At 44.8% G+C, this 22855-nt stretch overlaps 1 long non-coding RNA gene across 1 annotated transcript in view; it reads left to right on the forward strand.

Annotated features, from left to right (window-relative positions):
• Nucleotides 1-22855, forward strand: part of LOC306808681 — a 93096-nt gene that overhangs the window by 52026 nt on the left and 18215 nt on the right. Inside the window, exon 3 of the long non-coding RNA XR_013776089.1 lies at nt 3058-3203. This is a non-coding gene — a long non-coding RNA (uncharacterized lncRNA). The remainder of the gene's footprint in view (nt 1-3057; nt 3204-22855) is intronic.

Below are 22855 nucleotides of genomic sequence, written 5' to 3' on the forward strand. Positions count from 1 at the left end.
CTGGGAGGCAAATACCACTCATGGAGTCTCACATGGAAAATCAGGATCCAGAACTGTTCCACGTTATCCAACAGACAAAGTGGAGACAGAACACGTTCCTCCTGAAACACTGAGCCTCCAGGGTGTTCCAGGTTAGGGAATTCCTTGTATTTATTGCCCTGTGCAGAACTGTTGTGTGTTCCCACATGTAGAGCTTTGTCCCTGACAGCTGCTGGCATCTGTCTCCCTTTCAGAGCTCCCCTGTGGGACTCCTGTGCTCTGTGCATCACATCTCTGCCTCACTGATTCTGCACTGATCCAGAGGCACAGCAGGAAGGGCTTTCCTGCCTCCTCAGCACATTTTCTGGAGAGGGAGGGAGGGAGTGGAAGGGAACACCACGGGTAGGATGGTGAGCATTTCACTGCTCTGTGCCTCAGCACCCCTGGCAATAAAAATATGTAAAATTTTCTTCTCCAATAAACTTTGAGATTCAATTTGTGACTGTTCATAAGGGCAGAAGCTACTACAGAAATTGATTTTTTTGAATATTCAGTTAATTAGTAGCCTTAAGAATTATCACAGCACTAAGCTGAGTTTTTCTACAGATTCATGTTCTTTTCTCATTTCCTATAGCAATTTGTTTTTCCTGTGAATAAAACATTTACATGCATTTAAGCACTATTTTCTTACACCAGTGTTTTTGTTTAGGATACAAAACAGATTTTTACTGGCTCTTAATTAACCTCATACAGAGTTGAGTATCTTAGCAATACAAGTTCTTCCCTAGGAAGCTTGTACCTGGACAGTGTGTCTTGTAATGGGACAACTAATTAAATTCAGCAAGTTTGGGTGAAGAACATAATCAAAATATAGGTGATTTCTTTTTGATGTAGCTTTCCTGCCTTTCCTTGCCCAACACCTGCTGTTGTGCTCACCTCCTGCCTGGTTCTTTGTGCTCTCCTGCCCCTGGTTCAGAGCATCACTCTTGGTTCCCAGAAGGGCTTCAGGCTCAGGGGAAACTGCTGTGCTGGGAGAAAATTGCTAAAACAAACCCTCTGGTGCCTCTTTGTAGGGGAATTAAAGGTCACAGAGAGCTCTTGGGAGGGGATGAATAACATGAAGGATTGACACCTTCCCCTGCTGCTCTCTGTGATCATTGGACACCCAGGTATAAAGTGAGCTTGACTTCTGAGGGTTTTGCCCAAAAACAGGCTCTGTCCCCACTAGAGGAGAAGCCTTGGCTGTGTGCAGGGTTCTGGCTGAGGCTGTTTTTGGGAAGACTGAGTGGCTTCAAGACATGGTGGGGAGAGCTGCTGCTTCCTTTGCTTTGCTCTGTGACTCATGCATTCACATGGACAACATTGCTCTCTAACCAGCTTTCCCAAAAATTGGGAATGAGCTAGAGGGGAAATTAAAACTATCAGCTTACCTCAAATGCCCTGTGATTATGATACTTTTTTTTTTCCTTTATTTTTTCTTTTTTTTTTTTTTTTTAAATAACGCTCTTCTAGATGTAACGAACAATAATCTATCTTTCTCCAGGCTATTGACTTTCCTATAGAGAGCAATGCAGAACAGTGTCCTTCTGCAGCAACCACAGAGGCTGCTCAACACCACCTCCTGGGAGGACCTTGTTCTCATCTAAGCATGATGCTTTTCTGCTAATTTAAATTTATCTTGATTCAGCTTCATTGCTGTCAGGGCTGGTCCTCAAAATAGAACCTTTCCATAGGTAAAAATCTCTAAATGCTGATCTAGAAGGAGGCACATTTATGCCAGATTTTTAAATTTATCTATTTAAAATCCCACTTTAAAAATTAATATAAGTTAGTTTTAAGATGATATTTGTATACAAAGTGGCTTTTAGGCAAGAAATTTCTTTTTTGCTTATGTTATTTCCCCTCTTTCTATATTATCCTGTGCAATGTGGCAGAATAACATTAATTTTGCTTTGTGGATATCTTCAGAGCTGAGGTCATGGTAGCCTCTCTGTGAGGGATCTAAAAGTAATTTTTGATGTTTAATGTGATTAATTTTCTTTTTCTCTCTTTTTTTTAAATGATGGTTTCACAGTTCTCTGATATTTCCTTTGTAGAGACCTTTCCTTTGATTTGTCCTCTGTGTTTTGCAGCAAGACTGGTTTGGTTTGATTTTAAACATTTCTCTGCTTTTATTGACACTGAAGTCAATAAAAAACCCTCAGTGTTAGGAAAATAGATATTCCTTTCCTTGTACAACAGCAGTGGCATCATGAGAGAATTCTGGTGTCCCCTCTGAGCTCCCCTTTCCAGTTTGTTCCCCTTTCCAGCTGTTGCTCAGCTCCCCTTGTGGCTGCTGGGGAGCTGAGTGTGAAGCCAAGGAAAAAGAACACAACTTGACTCAGTGGCTTTTCCTTCCTGGATAAAGGGAGGAGTGTGGAAGACAGAAGAAGCAGTGATAGCTGCAAGGCTGAGTGGTTTTCCAAAGGATTCTGTGAGACATCAGCTGCTCTGAAAAAGCAGAAGCTGAGAACAATTCTGCTGTAAAACTGACTTATTTCTGATCACTAACATGAAAAACTGTGATGTGCTGTGATAAAAACTGTCATGTTGATTGCTTGGCTAGTCATGCACCATTGTCTGTCCAGTCTCTGTTGGCTTTGGGATTTTTGCATCGCCCTTCCCATGTTAATAAATGAACTGTAACATCCATTAAACTTTTCTGAACCAAATCTGGGATTAGCCTAGTTCAGGGAGCATCTGGATCAGTGGTGCTGTGCCCTGTGCAGTGAGAAGAGGCCAGGAGCTGTTTCTGTAATGCACTGGTTGTTCTAGGCAGCAGTGGAGTCAGCATCCTTGGAGGTGTTTAAAAGACATGTAGATGTGATGCTTAGGGAGATGTTTCAGTGGCAGACTTAGCAGTACTGGGTTAGCAGTAGAACTTGAGGATATTTAAGATCTTTTCCAATCTGGACAATTTTATGATTCTAAACTGTGTTTGGGGCTTAGTTTAAAATACTGACTAAGTTTAATATATGTGTCCAGTTTCTATTTGCTCTGTGGTTATTTAAATGAAAATGTCCTCCTCTTGCTTTCCAGCCCTCCATCCTTCTCTTACTGATGCTCTTGATCTGAGTTCCTTGGATGCTCCTCTGCAATCAGCAAGGTGCAAAATTTGCAAAATTATCTACTGCCTCCAATCCCAGCCCTCTCCCACCCTTCAGTGCTCCCTCCAGCTCTGTCTGGTAAGTCTCCTGCCTTTCACATTTAAATGATTCTTTAATAACACATAATACCTATGCAAGTAGATAGGTAGATCCCAGGGAAATCCACTTTGGGAGTAGTAAAACAAGATGTATTTTGCACATTCATAATTTTCTTCATTGAATTGAAGGGAAAGAAGTAAAGTACAAGAATGTTTTGCTTCTTGTCTGTAAAGTTTGGAACAAGCTGAAATGCCTAACTTCAGTGTGGACTAAAGCTCTAAAGAACTTGACAAAAATCATGAGTGACATGACTTGATTTGTGTGAAAGGCCAAAGAGAATTTGCCATGTGCTGGCAAATCACCTCAGGTGTCCTGGCAAAGCTGCAGTGAGCACTCCTGCCACAGCACCTGGAGGATGCTGGGGGTCAGTGCTGGCTCCTTCCCTGCCTTTTGTTCTTCATAAGGATCACCCAGCAGAGAGAACACAGGCTTTGGGCTTTTTAGTGATGGGTGTGCAAATGCTGAGCTGCTGCATAGGGAGGGTGTGATGTGCTGGTTGTCTGAGCTCTGTGTTTGCTTCCAGCACTTTCCCTGTACGTGTGATACTCAAAGCTACAGAAAACTGCCAATGTGAATTGTCTGGGCAGCTGCTGTGGAGCTCATGTAACTGCAATAACTTCATAGAAACTTCTCTCAGATGTGCCAAACTGTCATCCCAGAGAACACTCTGGGCCAGCTCTCAGAGAGTCCAACAATTTCTTGTGGCTTAGGCAGCACTTTGAGAAGGTTCTGGTTTTGCCCCGCTGATTTCTGAAGATGAGAGTTTTGATTCCCAGCAACATCTGGACCTCTCTTACATCCAGCTGATGTGGGAAGCTTATTAACCTTTGCTGAGCAGAGTTTGCTTTTTAAAAAATGGATCAGAAGAACATGTTTTGATACATTAAAAAATGCATGTCATAAAACTGCTGTTTCTGTGCCTGCTGAAGCCAAGAACTGCTCAGGCGTGAGGAAGAGCAAAGAGAAAAAAAGCCAATAAAAACTATCCAAGCCTAACAGAAATATTAGGAAAGGAGATGAAAGACAACCACCTGGGATGCCCATGAAACAACAGATTTTAATCCCCTGCTGGTGCTACATGTTTCCTTAGAAAGGGAATTTATAGATGAAGGAAAGATTGCATGGATAATGTGCTTGGTCAATGCTTGTAACCCTCAGCCTGGGGCCAAAAAAACCTGAAAGGCAAAGAATGATGCTTTTTTTTTTTTTCAGATATCAGGAATTCCCCTATTTCTTGCATGTTCTCTGCAGATCTGATAGTTCTTTAGGGAAGGAGTGTTGGGCTCCAGTCATACAGAAAGGAGGCAGCAAATATGCACAAGGAGGAAGTGCTGTGGACTTAGGAGCTGCTCAGTCTTTGGAAAAATGTAACTGAAAGAAATCTATAACTGATTGAAGAGACTGGGAAGAGTTTGAAAGTAATAGCACCAACTTCATACTGCTGAGATAAAACTTACAATAATACAGTGGGCTTGTGAAAACCTCCAGGATTTATCCTTATGCAGCAGTATGAGTTTGGACAGTGGCCAGGATGCCATCTGCAAGTGTCCAACAAAAATCCAAAACACTTTAGAGAATAGATATTGCCTTGCCTCCACTCCCCAACAGCAGTTCCAGCCAAGTGGGAATGGAGGAATTTTATAAGATTAGTGGGCTACAGGCTGCAAGCAGAGAGCTAACCTTGTCTGCCTCTAAAGCCAGGGGTATAATCTTTAAATTAAATTTACATGATTTATCACATCCAGGAAGATTGGTGAAACAACCAGAAAAAGTAGAGGAGAGGGGAAGAGATGATGGCCATTGGACTGGAGGGGTTTTGTCTTGTCAGTGGTAAAATTCACAATTCAAACCACTGAAATGGGATTAGTAGTGGGTCCCCAAACCAAATTGTACTGAAACACAGAGGTGCTTAATATATTGTTTGCAAAATGCAATATCTCAGGACAGAGACCCATCTGTTGTCACAGAGGAATCAGATGGAAAGTGCATTAAAAGTTGGAATTAATCCCCACTGGGAGATCTGCACTGAGTCATGGTGATATATGGGATCTGTGCACAGGGAAGAGACAATATTGTCCCTATGATTTATGCATTGCACAGTCACTGCCACTTTCTACAGCATCCCTGCTCTGTTGGCTGCACACAGCAGCAAAGAGAAGGACCCCTGGCTCCTCTGCAGTCTCACTGTGCTGGGGGCTTAGTGCTGGGGCAGCTCTGTTAGGATGGGGAAATGTGTTTGAAAAGCAAGGAGAAACTCAAACAAAATGCAAAGGCCAACAGAAGCTGGCCCAGAGGAAGAAATGGCAGATTTGATGCATTTTATTCACTTGGTGCCTTAATGTAGAGTCAAAACATAGAAGGATGATTTTTTTAAGCATCTCAAGTGTGTTCCTTCTTCACAGCCAGCTTTCATGGCATCCAATAAATTCACTGTACAAATGTAAATCTGTGGAGAACAAGCTGGGAATTAGGGCTGTGCAAGACCAGGCTGCTTGTGGAACAGTGTGGGTCTGCAACCAGGCTCAATAGGGGTCAAGAAGAGCTAAAACCATGTTTGTCTATATGGGTAAAATAAGAATTAGACCCAGGACAACTCAGCTGCTGAGTCTGTGGTGCTGCTAACAAAACTCACCCTGTCTTTATTTCTACTGATCCCTACTCCAGCACTCCCCTCTGTTGCTCAGCTCTACAGGCAGTTGGTTTTTATCCAGCCAAGTGCTCTGATTTTACTTTGCTGCTTCTTAAATAACAGCTACAACTAGGGCAGGTATAAAGCCACATCTTGAAAACCTCCCCTACACACCTTGCAGATTAAAGCTTTCCTGTTATCCCTGGGAAATCTGGGCACCTCCTAAGGAAGAGCTATGAAATTGTTTCCCTTGTTAACTGCTAGGATCTTCTCGGAAATCCTATCATATTTCATATTTATTACCTGTTACCAGAACTATGCAGGTGGCATATTGAAGAACACTTGTCAAAAAAATGTAGCATTTTTCTTTTAGTAGGAATAAATGAAATTTACCTCATAACCAAATCTCCTTCTAAAATAACTATAGATCCAGGCAAAAAGGAATCGAAGATAATATATTTTCTTTGTTTATTGCATCATCTTTCTTGTATTTTTCCACTTTTTTAAAATTTTATTTTTTTAAATAAACCCCCCAGGTATTTAAATGCTAGTAAAGACCATTTTGTTTTGTTTTTGCTCAGTTTTGCTGGTTAGCTGAGGCTGGCACATGGCCAGACTCATATCCACATAGTCTCTGTTAAAACTTTGTGGGGTGCCTCTCCAAGGAGACACCTCATTAAATTCATGTTGGCAAATGTTTGTCACCTTCTCAGGAGCTCTTGAGGTTGGGATTTTCCTCACCTCATCTCTGAGCCAGTCCCTGGATCCTTGTTAACAGGCATTTTCACTGGTAGCCAGGATTACTTGCCCTCTAAAATGTCTTTGTCTCTCTCTGCTGTTGAGGGAGCCTGAATGACAGGCCCAGGCTACACACTTCATTTTTGGATGCTTAAAATGAGATGAATCCCATCCTCCCATTCCTTCAAAACGATTTATTTGATTTTTCTTCCCTGCTGCCTCTGGCAATAGTGTGTCTCAGATCAGTTCTTCCCTGCACGAAAGATCCTCACTCAGTTGCTCCAAGGCTTGACCTTTCCTGAGCTTCTTCATTTACCCACCTGCTTCCCACATTTGACATGGCCCTAAATAGTTTCATATCATCTCATGAATTCTCTTTGGAGTCAAGTTTTCCCTTGGTCACCTCTGAGTCTCCTAATGAATACAGGTCATGTTTGCCCAGTGCTTCTGTGTGAGTTGCCAAGCTGCTGAATCAGTCTTGTATTGCCTGAGCTCCTTCCTCACAGCAACATCTCCTGAGCCAAGCCCTGGCTTGCTTGGAATGTGACAGTGAGGGAGAGGAAGGACACAAGTAAATTGTTTTTCCTTGGCAGAAGCCCTTGTGCTGGAAGAGCCCTGGTGCAGCTGAATGTCTCAAGGTGTGAGGAGGTTGCTGAAGGCAGTACAGTAGCTCCATGAAGGGGGTTTGTGCCAAGATTTATATGGCTGGTAAGTTTTGGGCAAAATGGAATAGATTCATTGCTCTCTGGCTTTGCCTGTTTTTTTGTTTTTTTATTTTTTAAATTGTTTGTTTGTTCATTCGTTGCCTATTGTGTTTTTTCCCCTCAAAATAAACATTTGGGTCACTCAGACACAATGAAAAAAAGGTTGGAAGTTTGGTGAGCAGCTTCCAGGCCACATATATTCATTTCTCTTTCCTTCATTTCCTACCCTATCTAGCAACCCTTAAATTCTCTTTCCTATGATCTGGGTTGTTCCTTCAGTTTGAGCACCAGAATACTGAGGAGGGAAGGAGGAGAGCATGGGATTACCTGAATGGCACAGCTGTGATATGTGCTGCAGTTTGGGCCTGGTTTTGTGTAAATCACTTATCCAGCACTGTGTATTGCACAAAGTGGAGCATCTTGATCACAATCTCAATTCAAAATCTAATCCTGGGCCTTCACCTGCTCTCAGGAGCTTTTAGCTTAGGTGCACACAGAGCCTTGGGACAGCACTATAAGGAAGGCTGATATGAGAGAGAATTGGATTTTTTGAGGAAAAAGACTGATGAAGAAATGGAAGAGAAGCTGTTTAACATTCTGGGCTTGCTCTGGTACATAGAGAGAAATCAGTGTCCCCTGAGGTGAGGGATGGGGTGGATCTGTCCTGCCCCACTCAGCTTGTCCCTGCACTGTCCCAGCCTGATCCTGAGACCAGGCTGAGCCTTGCAGTGCATCCACCTCCTTGGCTCTGCCTCTGCTGCTGGAGCCATCACAGGCTGTGGCTGCCAGAGCTGGGTGATGCTCTGAGAGGGGAAAAACATCCACTGTAAACCTCACCCAGAGCATCAGTGATCTGGAAGAACAACTCCCAGGAGCCAGGAGAGTGAATGATTTATCAAAGGCAGTTTTCACCCTTGCCAGGGTCATATTAAACACCTTCTTTCTTTCTGGCTGGCTGGAGAGACTGGGAATGTTGATATATGTTTTTCCCCATCTTTTTCTCCATTATCTGAGCCACAGTGAGAGAGTTTCAGTCTGAAAATCTGTTGGGCTAAGCTGAAAGGAAATACACAGAAAGATGGTGTCCTCTGCTGTTGGGGGGGGGGGGGGGCGGGGGCAATTTTAGTGGGAATTATTTATTTCTCAGTCTGATATGGAGAATTGCTCTGGTCCCTCACCTGCAATGGAGCTGCATGTAGACAAATTTTTCATTAATTTCTGTAAAAAATATAATTGTTTTTAGCTGGGGGATGAACTAGGTGATGTTCTCCAGGGACAGGAGGGGTTCCCCAGTCCTTGGAAATTTCACATCCAAAGCTGATATCCACCCCAAGTTCAGCCCATCAAATTTTGGTTCTCAAGTGTCTGTGTTACCCTCCAGACAACCTCCCATTTCACTCTGGAGAGCAGACAGGGCTGAGACCTCAGATTTAAAAGGTATTTATGTGACACTTGGGAACATGGTTTAGTGGTGGCTTAGCAGTGCTGCATCAATGGTTGGGCTCAATGAATTTGAAGATTTTTTCCAACCCAAATGATTCTGTGATTCTGAATTAATCTATAATTATTTGTGGGACTTTTCTGCCTTTCACTACCATGAGTGTGAAGGGGAATCTTATATTTCTCACCTCAGGAGGAAGGTGTCCCTTGTCCTGTGTTTTCAGGGTGACAGCACCCTTTGTACCATAAGGTTTTTAACTTCACACTGAAGAAGTAAGAAACACTACATTTTATCTAAAGAAAAACCTTTGAATCTACCAAATATTTGTGATAGATTTGCAAATATATATCACAAAACTTGCAAAGTGTCTGGAATGTGGCTGGTTTATGGCTGCTTTGTGGGTGTAATTTTCTCTGCTTGCTGGTCCTAAGCTTTATTTGCTTTGGGAAAATACTGCTGTGAGTGTTCCAGTGTGACATTTACAGTTTCCCTCATGCAAATTGGCCCAGCAGCAGCCCAGGGACAGCAGACCATGAACTTATAAGGGCTGGCAGGGAGAGTGTACAGGGAGGTCAATATGGGGGTGTGATTTCTCCTCCCTGCAGAAGGGGAGCTGGATCAGTGGCTGTGGAAGGATGCTCTGGAGAGCTGATGCAGAATTGTTTGTGTTTTGTTTCAGCTGCCCTTTTTTTTCCAGCTAAATCAAACTGGTATTTTGGGGCCACACTGCTTAGTTTCAAGCCTCGAGGCATTTCTCTTTCTGAGTGATGCTATTTAGTTTATTGGGTTTTTCTGTCTGTGTGGTTATTTTTAAGAAAAGTGGTGAGGATACATATCGTTCCTGTCTTCTGTTTCCCTAGATCCTTACACAAATTTATAAATCACCTGATCCAGTTTTTTTTTTTTAAATTTTTAAAGAAGAAGGAAGAGAAAACATATTTTGGATCAGAATTTGAAGGTCTACCTAGGGAAAAAAAAAATATTTTGGACAGAGGGAAAATCAAGTTCTGTAATTGGAATTGATTTTTAAGGTTCACCATGGAGTTTGCACTGCAGTGTAGACTTGAGAGCAAGGCAAGAAGATGCACAATAGGCAGGATGAGACAGTGGTATCAGGCACTGTAGAACCTGGTGGTGCAGTGTAAGGTGAGATGCTGCAGTTCTCTGAAGAGGTGCAGGTGCTAATTCCAATATCTTGGAGGAAGGTGCATTATGCAGCAAGAGCTGGCACTGCTTTTGTGTTGGGCTAGATGTGGCACTGATTTATCTCAGCAAGGAGTTCCATGCAGCAGGGAGCTGTAGGGAGATGCTTGCCTGTGATTTACTCACTGTGCCAAACTCGCTTTGAGTTTTATTTTTAAAAAGCCTGTGTAGTCTCTTTTTGCTGCCTCCCTCTCCTGCTCTGAGCAGCACTAAATGCTGTTTGCCACTGAGGACATTTAAACTAATTTTTCCAAAGTGCTGATGAAGCAGGGCACTCTTTTATTGCTGTCATAACACTGCTCAGGCTCTCTTCCTTGATTGTGTCTGTAAAACACCGACCTTAATCAGCTCTCACACTGAGCAGTGCTGGTGCAGGCAACCCCTGGGTGCCAGAGCCCATCTGCTGCGTGTCCTGCTGGCCAAAATGACTTCATTAGCATGACTTCATTACCAGGCAGCACCGAGGGGACAGCAGGGGCTGGCAGCAGAGCTCAGCCCTGCTCTGATCCCGTGCTGCCTGCCAAGGGAATTGGCAGCTTCTGCTCCTCCCTCTGGGAAACTCTTCCATGGCCCAGCACGGTTCCTGCCAGTGGGGAAATGTGTTCTCTGTGTGTCAGCACATCTGCAGGCTGCTGTGGGACCCAGCTGCACACAGGTGAGGGGCAGGGCAGGCCCAGGTGAACAGGCAACTGGAGCCCATCTTTGCTTGCCCAACGAAGTTTAAAAAGCCCTTTCAACTAGCTGCCCTCAGCACACAAGAAGAAGTTGGAATTTTGGGAACCCCACCCACTCCAGACCCAGTAATAACATCCTGTGTCTGTTTTAAGCTGGGCCAGGAGAGGTTCAGGTTGAACACCAAGGAGAATTTCATCACTGGAAAGGTGGTTGAGCATTTGAATGGGCAGTGGAGTCACCATCCCTGGAAGCGTTCAAGGAATGACTGGCACTGAGTGTTCTGGTTTAGTAGCATGGTAGGCTTTGGTCAAAGGTTGGACTCAATGAACTTAGAGGTCTTTTTCAGCAGAGACTGGACACACATCCTGGCACTGTGCAGTCCAGGGCTGGGACAGTCCAAATCAGGTCTGTCTGTCTCTTCTGAAGAGGAGGCAATTCTGTAGTCAGGCTCAAATCTGTAGAATGTAATGCACTGTCACAGGCATGAGAAATGTCTCCCTCAGCTGAAAAGAACATGAGCCAAGTTCTCTTTGATCTCCTGATCAAATCTGTAAATTTCCCTCAGCTCCAACCTGGGGCACCTTCAAGTCAAATCCAGCCTGCAGCTCTGTTCCTGTCCCCTGGGTTTGACCTGCAGGTACAACAGCACTCCTGACTCCTTTGGTTCTGAAAATACACAGTCTGTCCAGCCACAAGCTCTTTTCTTTCTCCCTCTTCCAGCCTGGGCTCCTCTCACCCTCTCAGTCCTGCACTGCCCCTGCTGCAGCCAGAAAGCTCCTCTGGGAGCAGTGATCCCTCTGCAGGGTTCCCCTGGGCTGCTGCAGCCTCCCTCTGCACATCCACAGTGGCAGCTCACTCACACAGCCAGGGGCCCTGCTATTCCAGTCCTGCCCTGGGTTGGGAAGACTCTGGTGGCAAGTTGTGTTGTGATTCAGTAATAATGATAAAAGGTTGGGTGTTCATGGAGCTGTGCATGCTCACAGCTGACTTTACAGTAGCTAATTAATTTTCCCAATGTTGTGTTTCACTGGGGCAGCATTTTCTCCAACTAAAACCCTCCCAAAGCTTTGTCCAGTCACAGACACTGGCACAGGATGATAGCAGACATCTGTTCTCACACCCTCTTTGCTTTTTCCTGTTCCTTGGTCTATTTTTTGGGTCCAGGTGAATATGGAAATGGCCCTTGAATGGAAAAAACAATAGACTCTACTAACTCTTGCTGGGGTTTTTATGTGAATCATGTCCTGCATTACATTCTGCCTCTCCCTCTCAGTGTTTCTTGGTTAGGATGTTGTGCCTTCAAGTCATGTCTTGATGAGAATCAGGCTGGGCACTGAGTCCTGTTGGGGAATCAAATGCTGGGGGTAGCAATTGAAGCTTTTTGGCAATTTGCTTTCAAATGCCTTGGCCATAGGAATAATTTAGAGCTAATGAAGTAGATGAAGGGGAAAGAGGAGGTCATCTCTCAGGCTTGAAAAGGCAGCAAGTGTCATTTGCTCAACACTGGCTTTAAGACAATCTAGCTGTCCCAGAGCAGAAAATGTTATGGGTTTCTTCTCCCTTTTCTCTCTTTGATGTAGGCACTCACTTGGCTGCAAGAAGGGTTGAGGCATATCTGGGCTGAGTGGGGCTCTGCTGGGGCTGAATAAATGAGAAAAAAAGAAAATCTTAGTGGAACAGACCAGGTTTCTTTGCCATTACAAAAAGCTCATGACAGTAAAAACCATGTAGATTTGCAGAGTCATTGCAATATTTGTATAGGTGTGAGCTATCCCTGGCCTTTGTCTGGAGGAGAGGGAACAGTGGATTGCATCTCTGAACTTCTTCCATCCTCCCCTGATCCCATGGTGTCAACCTTATTGTCTAAGGAAGAACAGAATCAATATTTTTGGCTTGTCAATATTCTTGTCCAGTGTTTTTTATCCTGCTCTCTCTCATTGCACTCTCCACTGCAGCTGTTTTATTTTTGCTTCTCTTGATTTCCACCTCTATTCCTTTGTGGCATGACCTTTCCACATCTTTAAGTTCATGGTCTTCATTCTGTGTGTTTGATACAGTCTTAAGCAGTTTTGTAGTTTCTTTTCCTTCCTCAGTCCCTCAGGAATAGATATCACTCAGTCAGGTCATAATTTCCTCTCTTTCTATAGATTCCAGCTCCACTTCTCCACCCTGCTGTTGTAACTAAGGTCCCTCAGTCCCAGACTGACTCTGTGCATCCCTGTCACAAGCTCTGCATGCCTTTGTAGAGATCCTTTGTTGGGCTGCTGTCAGCAGCTAAATGCATTTTCTGACATTCTCCCTCTCTCTCTGCTGCTGCTGGAGCTTTGTTGGTGAATTCAACCCCGTGCTGCTTGTCTGAGCAAGGTGAATGGGAACTTTCTCACCCCTGTCTCAAGGCCCAGGGAAATGCTCTGGTGAGAAATGGAGATGTTTGCTCCAGCATCAATGCTCCACGTGGGATATTGCTCTGGGAGGAGCCAAGAGCCAGGGCAGGTGCTCAGTTACTGTATTTTGGTTTGTGCCCTTTGCCTCTTCTCCTGAATCCAGGCACCACTGAGGAGTTTGGCCCTTCCATCTGTATTCCCTCCCTCAGCTATCAGTACACATTGATAAGGTCTCCCTGAGTGTTCTTTTCTCCAGGCTAAATCAGCCCAGCTCCCTCAGCATTCCCTTGACCCCAGAGTCCCTTGGACACCTTGGATATCTTGAATATCTTCCTGCTCCTCCAACACACCCACATCTTTCTTGTTCTGGGAGCCCAGCAGTGACCCAGGACTGCAGGTGAGTGTCCCCAGTGCTGACCAGAAGGGAGTGACCACATCTGCCTCAGCTGCTGGCACTGCCTGTGCTGCTGCTGGCTGCCTTGCCATGGGGCACATTTGCTGGCTCACATTCAGCTTGTCCACCAGGATAGCACTGCATGCTTCAGTGTCTTTCCATTTAATTTGTGTCATTAGTGTTTCTTCTGGCTGCTGGAGCCATTTCTGTTTGCATTAGAGTGTTCCAGTTTTCACTGAGTATTATCAGATAGCAATTTGATGTGAAATGGGCAAAAGCTGATTGAAGGGCCAAGGCAATTCTCTCTCTCATCATCTTCCAGAATAAGCATTGCTGTTGTAAGCTCCAAAAACACCTGTGAATGAAAGAATGTTCTTAAATTCTTGGATGACTTCCAGCATCTATCTGTGGGGAGGATAATCTTTCTGTGAAGAAAGGATGGAAGCCTGTATGTGTACAAAGGTGACATTAAACTGAGCTACCCTTCCACTCACATTTGTTAATAATCCATTGCCTATGTTTCAGAGGCTTAAAGGACCACTGTGAATTTCTTCCTGGGAAAAGGAGCCTTGCACAAGATGGGTTTTTAGGCCCTAGAGACAAGCAAATCTTCCTCAAATATTTTGAATCATTGATGGGTATTTGTTCCAAGCTTTAATCACTCCTGTCGTACCAGTCTCATTTTCACCCAGTTGACTGTTCCTTGTGGCAGGAGGGTGACACAGTGGCACTTTCACATCAGAATGGAGATGTCTCAGCACAGTGAGAATCCCCAGGGTTTACTGGAGGGGGATTCAGATCCTCTGAACAGTGATAGGATCATAGCAGAATTTGCTTCTGAAACAACTGCAAGGGCTTCCCAAGGTCCTTCAGAGGACTGTTGATTCAGACTTCCACATTGTACATGGTAATCATTTCCTTGAGCAAAATTTCAGAGAATTGCAGCCTCTTCAGCAATCCCTTTTCTATCCTGTTGTTTTTGATAGCAGGCTGTTCAGCAGACATGGAAAAAACTGCCCAACCTTTTTCCTCTGCCTGTGGCAATCCTCAGGTGCTCCCACATTCCCCTCTCCCAGCACCACCAGAAAAACCCTGTGTTGCTCTTCAATGCAAAAAAATCCCAGCCAGAAGTGAGAAGTTTCTTTGCTGTGGAGGGCAGCAGCAGGTGGATTACACCCTGAAAATCCCTTGCCAGTTCTTGGAAAATAGGATTTAGATCTTTGTATAAAAGCAACTTTTATTAAGCAAACTGCTATCCAGTTGGCTCCCTGGAGTGCTCAGCTATGTGAATTTAGGAAGCTTTTAGCCAGGAAATTGGAGGGACATGGTGATCTGTCACAGGCTTAAACCCTGCCAGTGCCCCCAGGGGTGATGCTGCTATACAGATGCAGGAAAAATCCATATGTACTCCAAGCCATGAGGAGGGGAGCATGGCTGCCAGGTGATATTTCCACTTAAAATCAAAAGGAAAGTCCTTAATTGATCATGAGTACTTTTGGGTGGTCAACTAAGAGAACCTGAGGCCTATAAACACTGCAGCTTTCTGTTTTTACCCATATGATGGTTTTATTTGGCTTGATTTTTTTTCCAAAATATTGACAGTAATGTGCTGCTGGTAGGAAAGTTTAGGAAGGAATTGAGCAACAGCTTTGTTTCTCAGGGCAGAAGTGAAGAAGGTTTGGCCATTACTTGATGAAAAGCTACATGTGCATGCATGAGTATTGCATATTTTAGAAGAAACACCTGTGGCTGAGGTGCACATCACTGCTCAGATAGACCTCATGAACACAACCTTTGGGCTTAGTTTGATCAAGTTCCTCAGGGAAATGAAAAAGCTTGAAGGTTGTCACCCTCTGCAGCTGCCAATAGCTCCAGTATCCCAGCTGGACACCTGAAATCTCTGGGCTCTGGCACACTTGACACCTTTCATGGGATCATGTTTGCCTGGGTTAGCATGGTAATGGCATTTAGAGCTGCCAGATTGGCATAAATCTGACCAGAGATCCTCTTTGATGGTTGTGCTTCTCTGATGGAGTTGGGAGCTGTTTGCACTGAGCAGTAGTTGATCTGGTCCTGGAAATCTTGAATGTGTCATGGATAAAGCCAGCAGAGAGCTGAGACTTCTCCAGAGCTGGAGAAGAGTCCAGATAAAAATCATCTGAGCTCAGGGAGACAAGTTCTAGTTGCAGGGGGAAAAAATGGAGCCTTTTAACTGAACTTTTTTTATTTTTATTTTTTCTTTTTTCCCTCTTGGGCCTTTCTGTCCTTGTCCAGAGGGAAGGGTGCTCTGAAGGGATGGGTGATGTCCCTGCCTTGCTGCACAGCATGCAGGGCTGGTGAGGACTGGTGGACAGCACTGAGGCCACAGCAGCACTGCAGTCACCTCCCTCCTGATTAATGGCAGCAGACAGGGACCAAATGGGTCATAAATGTGCCCCTGAGCTGCAGAGATGCTGCACCCTGTGCTGGACCCCAAGGGGCTTGTCCTGACACCATCTGGATGGGGCAGCCTGCTGGATGGTTGATGGGGTCAGGGAAAGGCTGAGACACACAAAGCTGCCTCTGAAATGCCTCTGGGCCCCACAGCTCAGACACAGCCAGACACCCCTGCCTGCTCTCAGTCTGGGAGGGAAAGGCTCAGCACAGCCACCTGGACATGGCCTGAGCGTGTTTTTGTGTGCCATGCTGGACTCTGCCATGCTGGACCCTGCTCTGCAGCTCCCCACAGCTCCCCCAGGCCATTGCTGTGTGCAAACAATAATTGCACATTATCCTCTCCCTGCAGAGGTGCAGCCAGGCTGGATATTGCCCTCAATGTATGGAGAGGATGGGTAGAAGGTGATTTCTGAGTTAATGAGACCTCTCAAAAACAAAGCTTTCTTAGCAGATAACATTCCCCCTTCTTCATTTCCCCTCCCTGTCCCCCAGTCCTTCCTTCTTCCCATTCCAGGTGTTCCTGCTTCTGGAAAGACATTTATCATTTCTCCATCTCTGACGGTAGATTTTTCCCTCCCCCTCTCTTGCTCTCTCATTTTATCTTGCCCAAGGGGTCTGTGCTACCTTTTATTAGCTGACACTTCACTTCTGCAGATGGAAATGACACTAATGGAATGTGGCTGAGGCTTTATTACAGAAATGCTATTCGCCCTGCACAAGCAAACTTCCAAATAATCCCACAGGAAAGGAATAAACCTTGAAGGCAGCTGCAGGAGCTGCAGATGAAAAAAAATGACAGGAGAAGGGATTGATGAGTTAAGAAAGGAAAAAGAAATAGGGAAGGGGAAGAAACGGGCTAGGGCATATTCTTTTGTGTCCAAAAAGAAAACAAAGGTAGTTTAATTGAGAATCAGCTGCATTTAATGTCCAAGTTGCTGGCAGAGGTTTCTAGGTGAGGAGCTGGGGCACTGACAGCCCTTTGCCTGGCTGTCACTCCTGTCATTGCCCCAGCTCCTGCTGAAAAGCTGTGCCAGTAAAAGAACTGCTAAGGGTGGTGGATGCTGTTCTGTAAGCTTTGGTTTGTGCTACTGTGAGCAAGCAAAGGGTTTTTGAGCCAGAGGGTTGTCTCACCAAACACAGCTGTGCTGAGCCAAGCTGACAGGCCTGGGTCTTTCTGCTTTTCCTGAGCATGAAATCCCACCCATGACACACTGAGAGGGGACATCACCCTGTCCTTGCACTCTTCTCTTCCAACTTTAGTGAGGCCAGACCTCATCTCTGCACCATGAGGAGATGTTAACACTTGCAAAGGACCCCAGAGCTGTTTTTGAATCCTGCCCCTTGGCTGTTGCCGACTCAAAACCCCAGGACATAATGAAAACCAAATGGCTGCAGAGATAAAGTGCCAGAAGAGAGAGAACAAACATCTGGGAAGGGAGGAGGGCAGCTGACTGGGAAGACTCAGAGAAGGTGAGAGAAGTGACATTTGCTTAGTAGCAGCCTCTGTGGTTGTTTTTCTGTGTTATTGGTGCTTGCTTTTCCCTCCCATTTTATTTTCCTGGTGTGTCTATTACCTCTATGGCTCATTAGGCAACAAGATGCTAATACTGCCTGTAAAGCTGCAGGATAGATAACCCCCTCCTCTGTTCTTCTCTGTGCCTTTTTTCTTTATTAGATATCTATTTTTGCTTTGTTTTGTTTTGTTTTCTCTCCATGTCATCATCTTCCCCTGGCTCCCTTCATTCATAGTGTAGCTCAAAGGAAAAGTATTTCAGGAGTTGGAAAGTTTCTTTGCTCTCTCCTTCTCCTGCTAGGAATTTATTCCGTCTCTTAAACCAGTTAACCCTATTAAAAAAAAAAAAACAAACCAAAAAACCAACAAAAAACCAAACCCAGCTGTGAGATATTGAGAGATGCTACACTGGGGAATGATTCCAGCAGGAGTAGCCTGTGTATTGACCAGCCTGAATTGGCAGGAGACTTGGAGGGGGGACAGGAGTTAATGAACCCAGACTCGAAGATGCCATGAAACAGAAACATTGGTGTTGATCCACAGCAGAAAAGGCAACACAAGCAGCCAGTTTGTGGCTGGTTCTCCCTGCTCACTTGCTGGCTCCCAGACTGGCTGGCTCACTCCTTGTGGAAGGCAGACACTGCCAAATTGCCTCCACTGTGACCCTGGCTCCTTCCAGAGCAGCCACCACCCAGGGGAGGGCTGGTGTGTGGGGATGTGTGTGCAGTCACCCCCACACATCCATCATCCCTGTGCCTCTGATTGCAGATGAGAATTTTATTTATAGCACAACCTTTCTTTCTTCCTTCACCAAAGCACTTAAGGGTGTTGTACATCATCATCATAAAACCCATTACAATAAAATATTACCTCTAGAATCTTTGAAAATGGAAGCCAGGCTGAGGAAGCTCAGAGAAAGGAGTAGAGAGTGGGCATTTTACATGTCTGAGGTGCCAGAAAGGCCACATTGCAGGGGGAGCCTGGGGAATTACATAAAGGTCTTAAGAGTCTTGCAGAAATGGGGTTAGACAGAAGCAGACAAAGCTTGGACAAAAAGGGAGAGGATGGCATGGATTGGTTCACTGGATTGATTCACCCCAATTCTGGGAGGAGTTTGGAGGAATGTCTGGTGCTCGGGGTGACACTGTACCTCTCCCCAGTCTCCTTCTCACCTCTGTCCTGTAAATTCTTCCTTCTGGGAAGGGCTGCAGTGAATTTGAGGAGAACTTGAATCTTTTTCACATCTAAGAGCCCACCATGGTGTAAGTGGCAGCAGATGTGGGCTGTGCTGGTGGGAGGTATGAACAGATGGGGACTAGACCTGGCCTGAACTCTCTTTTTCATTTTTTCCTGCTGTTTTGTTTTGCACTTTTCCCTTCATCCTATTTCTTGAAATATTTTGTGCATAAAAGCAATCTTTCATTTTCTGTTTATGGAGTTTTCTTTGGTGTTGTTCAGGCTCTTTTGCACATCTCCCTAGAGCAGTGTGGTTTTTTTTGTTTGTTGTTTAGGCTCAGTTATTTGGGTAGCTTAGTCTCCCTTGTCCCCCTCTCCTTTTCCTGTTTATCCCCAAAGCCCAGCACTGTGCTCTTGATCATTTTGGGTAGTCAGACTGTGGCTGTACATCCCCAACAGCAGAGGCAGTGCTTGTTCATTGTCATGAAGAGACACCAGAGAATGTGCTGACCTTGTGATAATTAATGGATTGTGGGGTAATGGTTCTGTGTGACGCATTACAGAAATGGGATCCAACACTTCTACATTTAGGGTAATTGAAAATCTGAGACATTTATTATTTTGGGCACACTACAGTAACTTTGGTCTTTAAATCTTAAATTAATCATTACAGACATTTACAGGAAGAAAACAAGGGGCTGGTGAATAAGGGAGATTCAAGCAGTCCATGGACTGGTCACCCCAAGGAAGGGTTCTAATGTTGGTTGTGTGCTATTCCCCCAAGAAACCTGGGCATCAGAAAACCATGGACCTTTCTAATTGTTGTGGTGTGCTGACCAGAGTCTCCTCAGCCAGTAAAAAGCTCCACAGGACAATGCCTGTGGAGAAATGCATCACAGAACCACAGAGGTTGAGGAACCAGCCACTCTTCTTTGCTATAGTCCAGAGTTCTCAAAAGTCTCTCTCGAGCTTGTGCCTCATGGGTGGTGAAGCTGCTGAGTACAGATGGGAGTTTGCCACAGTTTAAACATTCTGTGACCTTTCCCAGAGAGCAAAGCCTCTTCTGGGGCAGATTTGTCCCTCACTGGTGATTCTTGGGCTGTTCCTGTTGCAGTGCCCAGAGCAATCCCTGGAGTGACTGCTCATCCCTAGAGCATCAGCCTGGCTCCCTGAGCACCTTGCAGGGTTTGCTCAGGTGAGCAGAGACAATTTTCTGTGAGAATCACTTTGCCAGTTGAGTGCTCTGGTGTGGAACAACCCATCATTACGGTCTCACCTGTTATTTGTGTGTACAGCAGGTTGCGCAATTAGGGGGAGAGATCTGCAATAACCAGCCCTAAGTAAAGGGATTGTAACCAAGCTATTAGAATCCATTTCCCTCAGCTGCTCCATTACAGCACTGCCCCAGACTGAGCTTTTGCTTCACAAAGAATGAACCACATTAATTTTCACTCTGTTATTTTAAAACAAGCAGACAAACAACTGTTTGCTTCAGCCTTCTCCTCCCACTCATTTGTGAGAATGGGAGGGGGTGGCAAGAATGGTACAAAATTTAAAAAAATAGGGAAAGAAGACAAGTATAGAGGAAATAAAGAAGACAGCTAGAAAACTTGAAATCTCTAGGAAAGATATTTTTCAATGCTCTGCTTCCTTCCCTGTCCATAACTTGTCAGGTACAATGTACTCCTGATGAGAATGTGTGACTTTTCTTTGGTGGGAGAAAAGTCAGTGGTGGATGCAGGGAGAATTCAAGCATCTAAATTTAGGGAATGCAACAGTGTGCCCCACACAGGAGCCCAGGCTTCATGTGTAGTTGTGCTGATCTTGAGAGATGTGTGTTTCTCCTGCAGGTATAGAGGGAAGCAGAGATTATTGCCCATAACCCCCAAGAACACAGAGAAGTCCTACTGGAGTTTCCTGTTTAACTTTTCTTTTGCCTGCCTTTATTTCCTCTTTCAATCCTTTAAAGTGTGGTGAAAGGATTGTTTTATTCTCCTCTGGATGGTGTGTTTAATCTCTAATTAAACAGCTTTTTCCTTACAGCTGCCACAGACCAGGTTACAAACCTCAGATTTGAAGTGAGAGTGGAGATAACAGAGGTGGTGCCATGCCAGAGATTGGGCTTGGTGCCTTTTAGGCTGACTGGAAAAGTCAAAGAGAAAAATAAATATTAACAGCAACATTGTGGTGTCCTTGAGCAGCTGAGAGGAGAGAGCCTTGGCCAGGACCATTGGCTCAGTGGGGTGACAAGAAGGAGATTTGCTCCTGCAATTCTTTTCCCTTTTGTTCACATTTCATTTGCAGCTTCTGAGTGAGATTCCCAAATGCTTCCTAAACCCAAGATATGCTGGGATTTTATGGTCAGTATTGCCTCCTACAAGATTGACAGTTGTTTCACTCCTCTGCAATGTTAGCCTCTCTTCAATTGGTGTTGTTACTCTTAAGGGCCAGCTGTGCTTTCTCTATTCTGAAAAAAACCCTTGCTGAAGTCAGTTCTTGCACCTAAAATTTCCCAGGCGCTTATTAAAGGATTCCTGTCAATAATATTTACAGGTTTGTAAAATGCAGCAAAAAATGCTATTTATTCCAGCCATATCTACCTCTCCCACAGCACATGATAAGGAGTCAAGGACAAATAGACAGATAGTCTGAAGACTGGCTTGATCAGTGTATCTGTACTAAATGTTCCTGCTCCTGCCTGGAAATGACAGTCCAATTTCATGAATCTGAAGTCTGACACCTCCCACAGGCACTACTTCACTTGTTGTTTCTTTCCTTTTGATTTCTCTTTGAAAATTCCAGTTCGTTTCATGGTCAGAGAACCCCATCTCTGGTCCCCTCTGTTCATCAGAGCCCTTGATAACCTGGGATAGGATGAAAGGGGTGTATAGATAATTTATGGGAAATCAGTAATTGAATCTTGGCTGTTCCCATAAATCATATCGCCCAGCTATCAAACAGCTGTGGGTAACATAACATATTCCAAAACCTGCATAATTGATGACACCCTTGCAATAGTCCAGCACACACAACTGGCAGTTTTTCCTTCCTCTCAACAGTGTTTTGAAGTTTTCAGTGAGGAAAGCTCAGTACCTGAGCAGACCTGCAAAGCGAATGGCCAAAGTCGTTAAGGGAAAGATGCTGATAAAAGGAGAATGTAATCCAAATTGATGGGTAAAATGAATCCTTCATGCTTTTTCCTAAAGGGATTGGGAATGATGAAAGCACCTGAGGAGGGAAGCTTTATCTCTGAGGCTGGTTTATGGGTGGTGTTTATGCAACAGAGACGTGCCTGTGAAAATGGGATGTAAGGGAAGCTGTTACAGACAGGCAAACACGAGAGCATCACTTGCCTTGGGGCTCCTGCTGGACCCTCCCCTCAGCAAATCCTCAAGGCAGATCCTCACCCTCTGTGGGCTGAGGTCAAGTGCCAGTGATGGGCTTCAAATTTATTTCATCCAGGTCCTGATTGGGATCTGAATGCTGTAGGGACAGCTCATGTTTTTGTCACATGCTGCTTACCTCCACCTCAGACACACTGCAGGAGCCCAGGTGAACTAAAGAGGCCAAGAAGGATGAGAAAAACCATGGCTGAGTGTTGTGCACTGGGGAGGCACAGTTTTGGACTTTGATAGAATCCCCCTGGGTGTAATCTGGCTGTGAAAACAACTACTGATTTCACTTGCTTTGGATTCTGGGGCTCAGCCTGCAGCCCCTGTGGCCACACAAGCCAGGCAGACAGGCTGTTACAGCAAGAGCTTTTCTGTTCTTTGCTAGCAAGGGAAAAAAAAAGTATTTTTGTACCCTGGCTAACCCTGACTACACAGCCTAGGGCTGTGTGCTTTATGGCTGAGCCTGTAACAGTGTCTGCAGCTGTCACAGAAACCTGCAGGCTGTCTTGTGCACTAGAGCTACTGTAGAAAATGATGCTCTGTTTTGGCAGAAAAGAAGTCCTGCAAGCCAGGACCAAAGCATACCGAGTGATGTGTGACTTTTCCCATCCATTTAACAAAGGTGTTTGCTGAGGCCTGTTGGAAATGTATGGCAGATTTACAGGATCCAGAGAGACATGGTAATAAACTGTTCTCTGTGTGCTGCTGCTGCTGACTGGATGTTTGCTTAAGCCTACAATGCTGCTGTTTCAACACAGAGCAGCCTGCATAAATTACTCCATTTTTCCTCAGGGAAAAATGATTTTTCTTTATGTTTCACAGCTCTTTGGCACTGGAGACCAAGAGACCTGAGGCCAGTTCACCTTGTAAAAGCCCTTTCAGGGTGTGCCCTAGCTGAAGTTTTAGGGGCCATTTTTAATGGACTCTCCTGAGATACCCTCCTGGT

The sequence above is a fragment of the Erithacus rubecula genome (assembly GCF_903797595.1).
Source record: "Erithacus rubecula genome assembly, chromosome: 16".
In the NCBI taxonomy this organism is placed as follows: Eukaryota; Metazoa; Chordata; class Aves; order Passeriformes; family Muscicapidae; genus Erithacus; species Erithacus rubecula.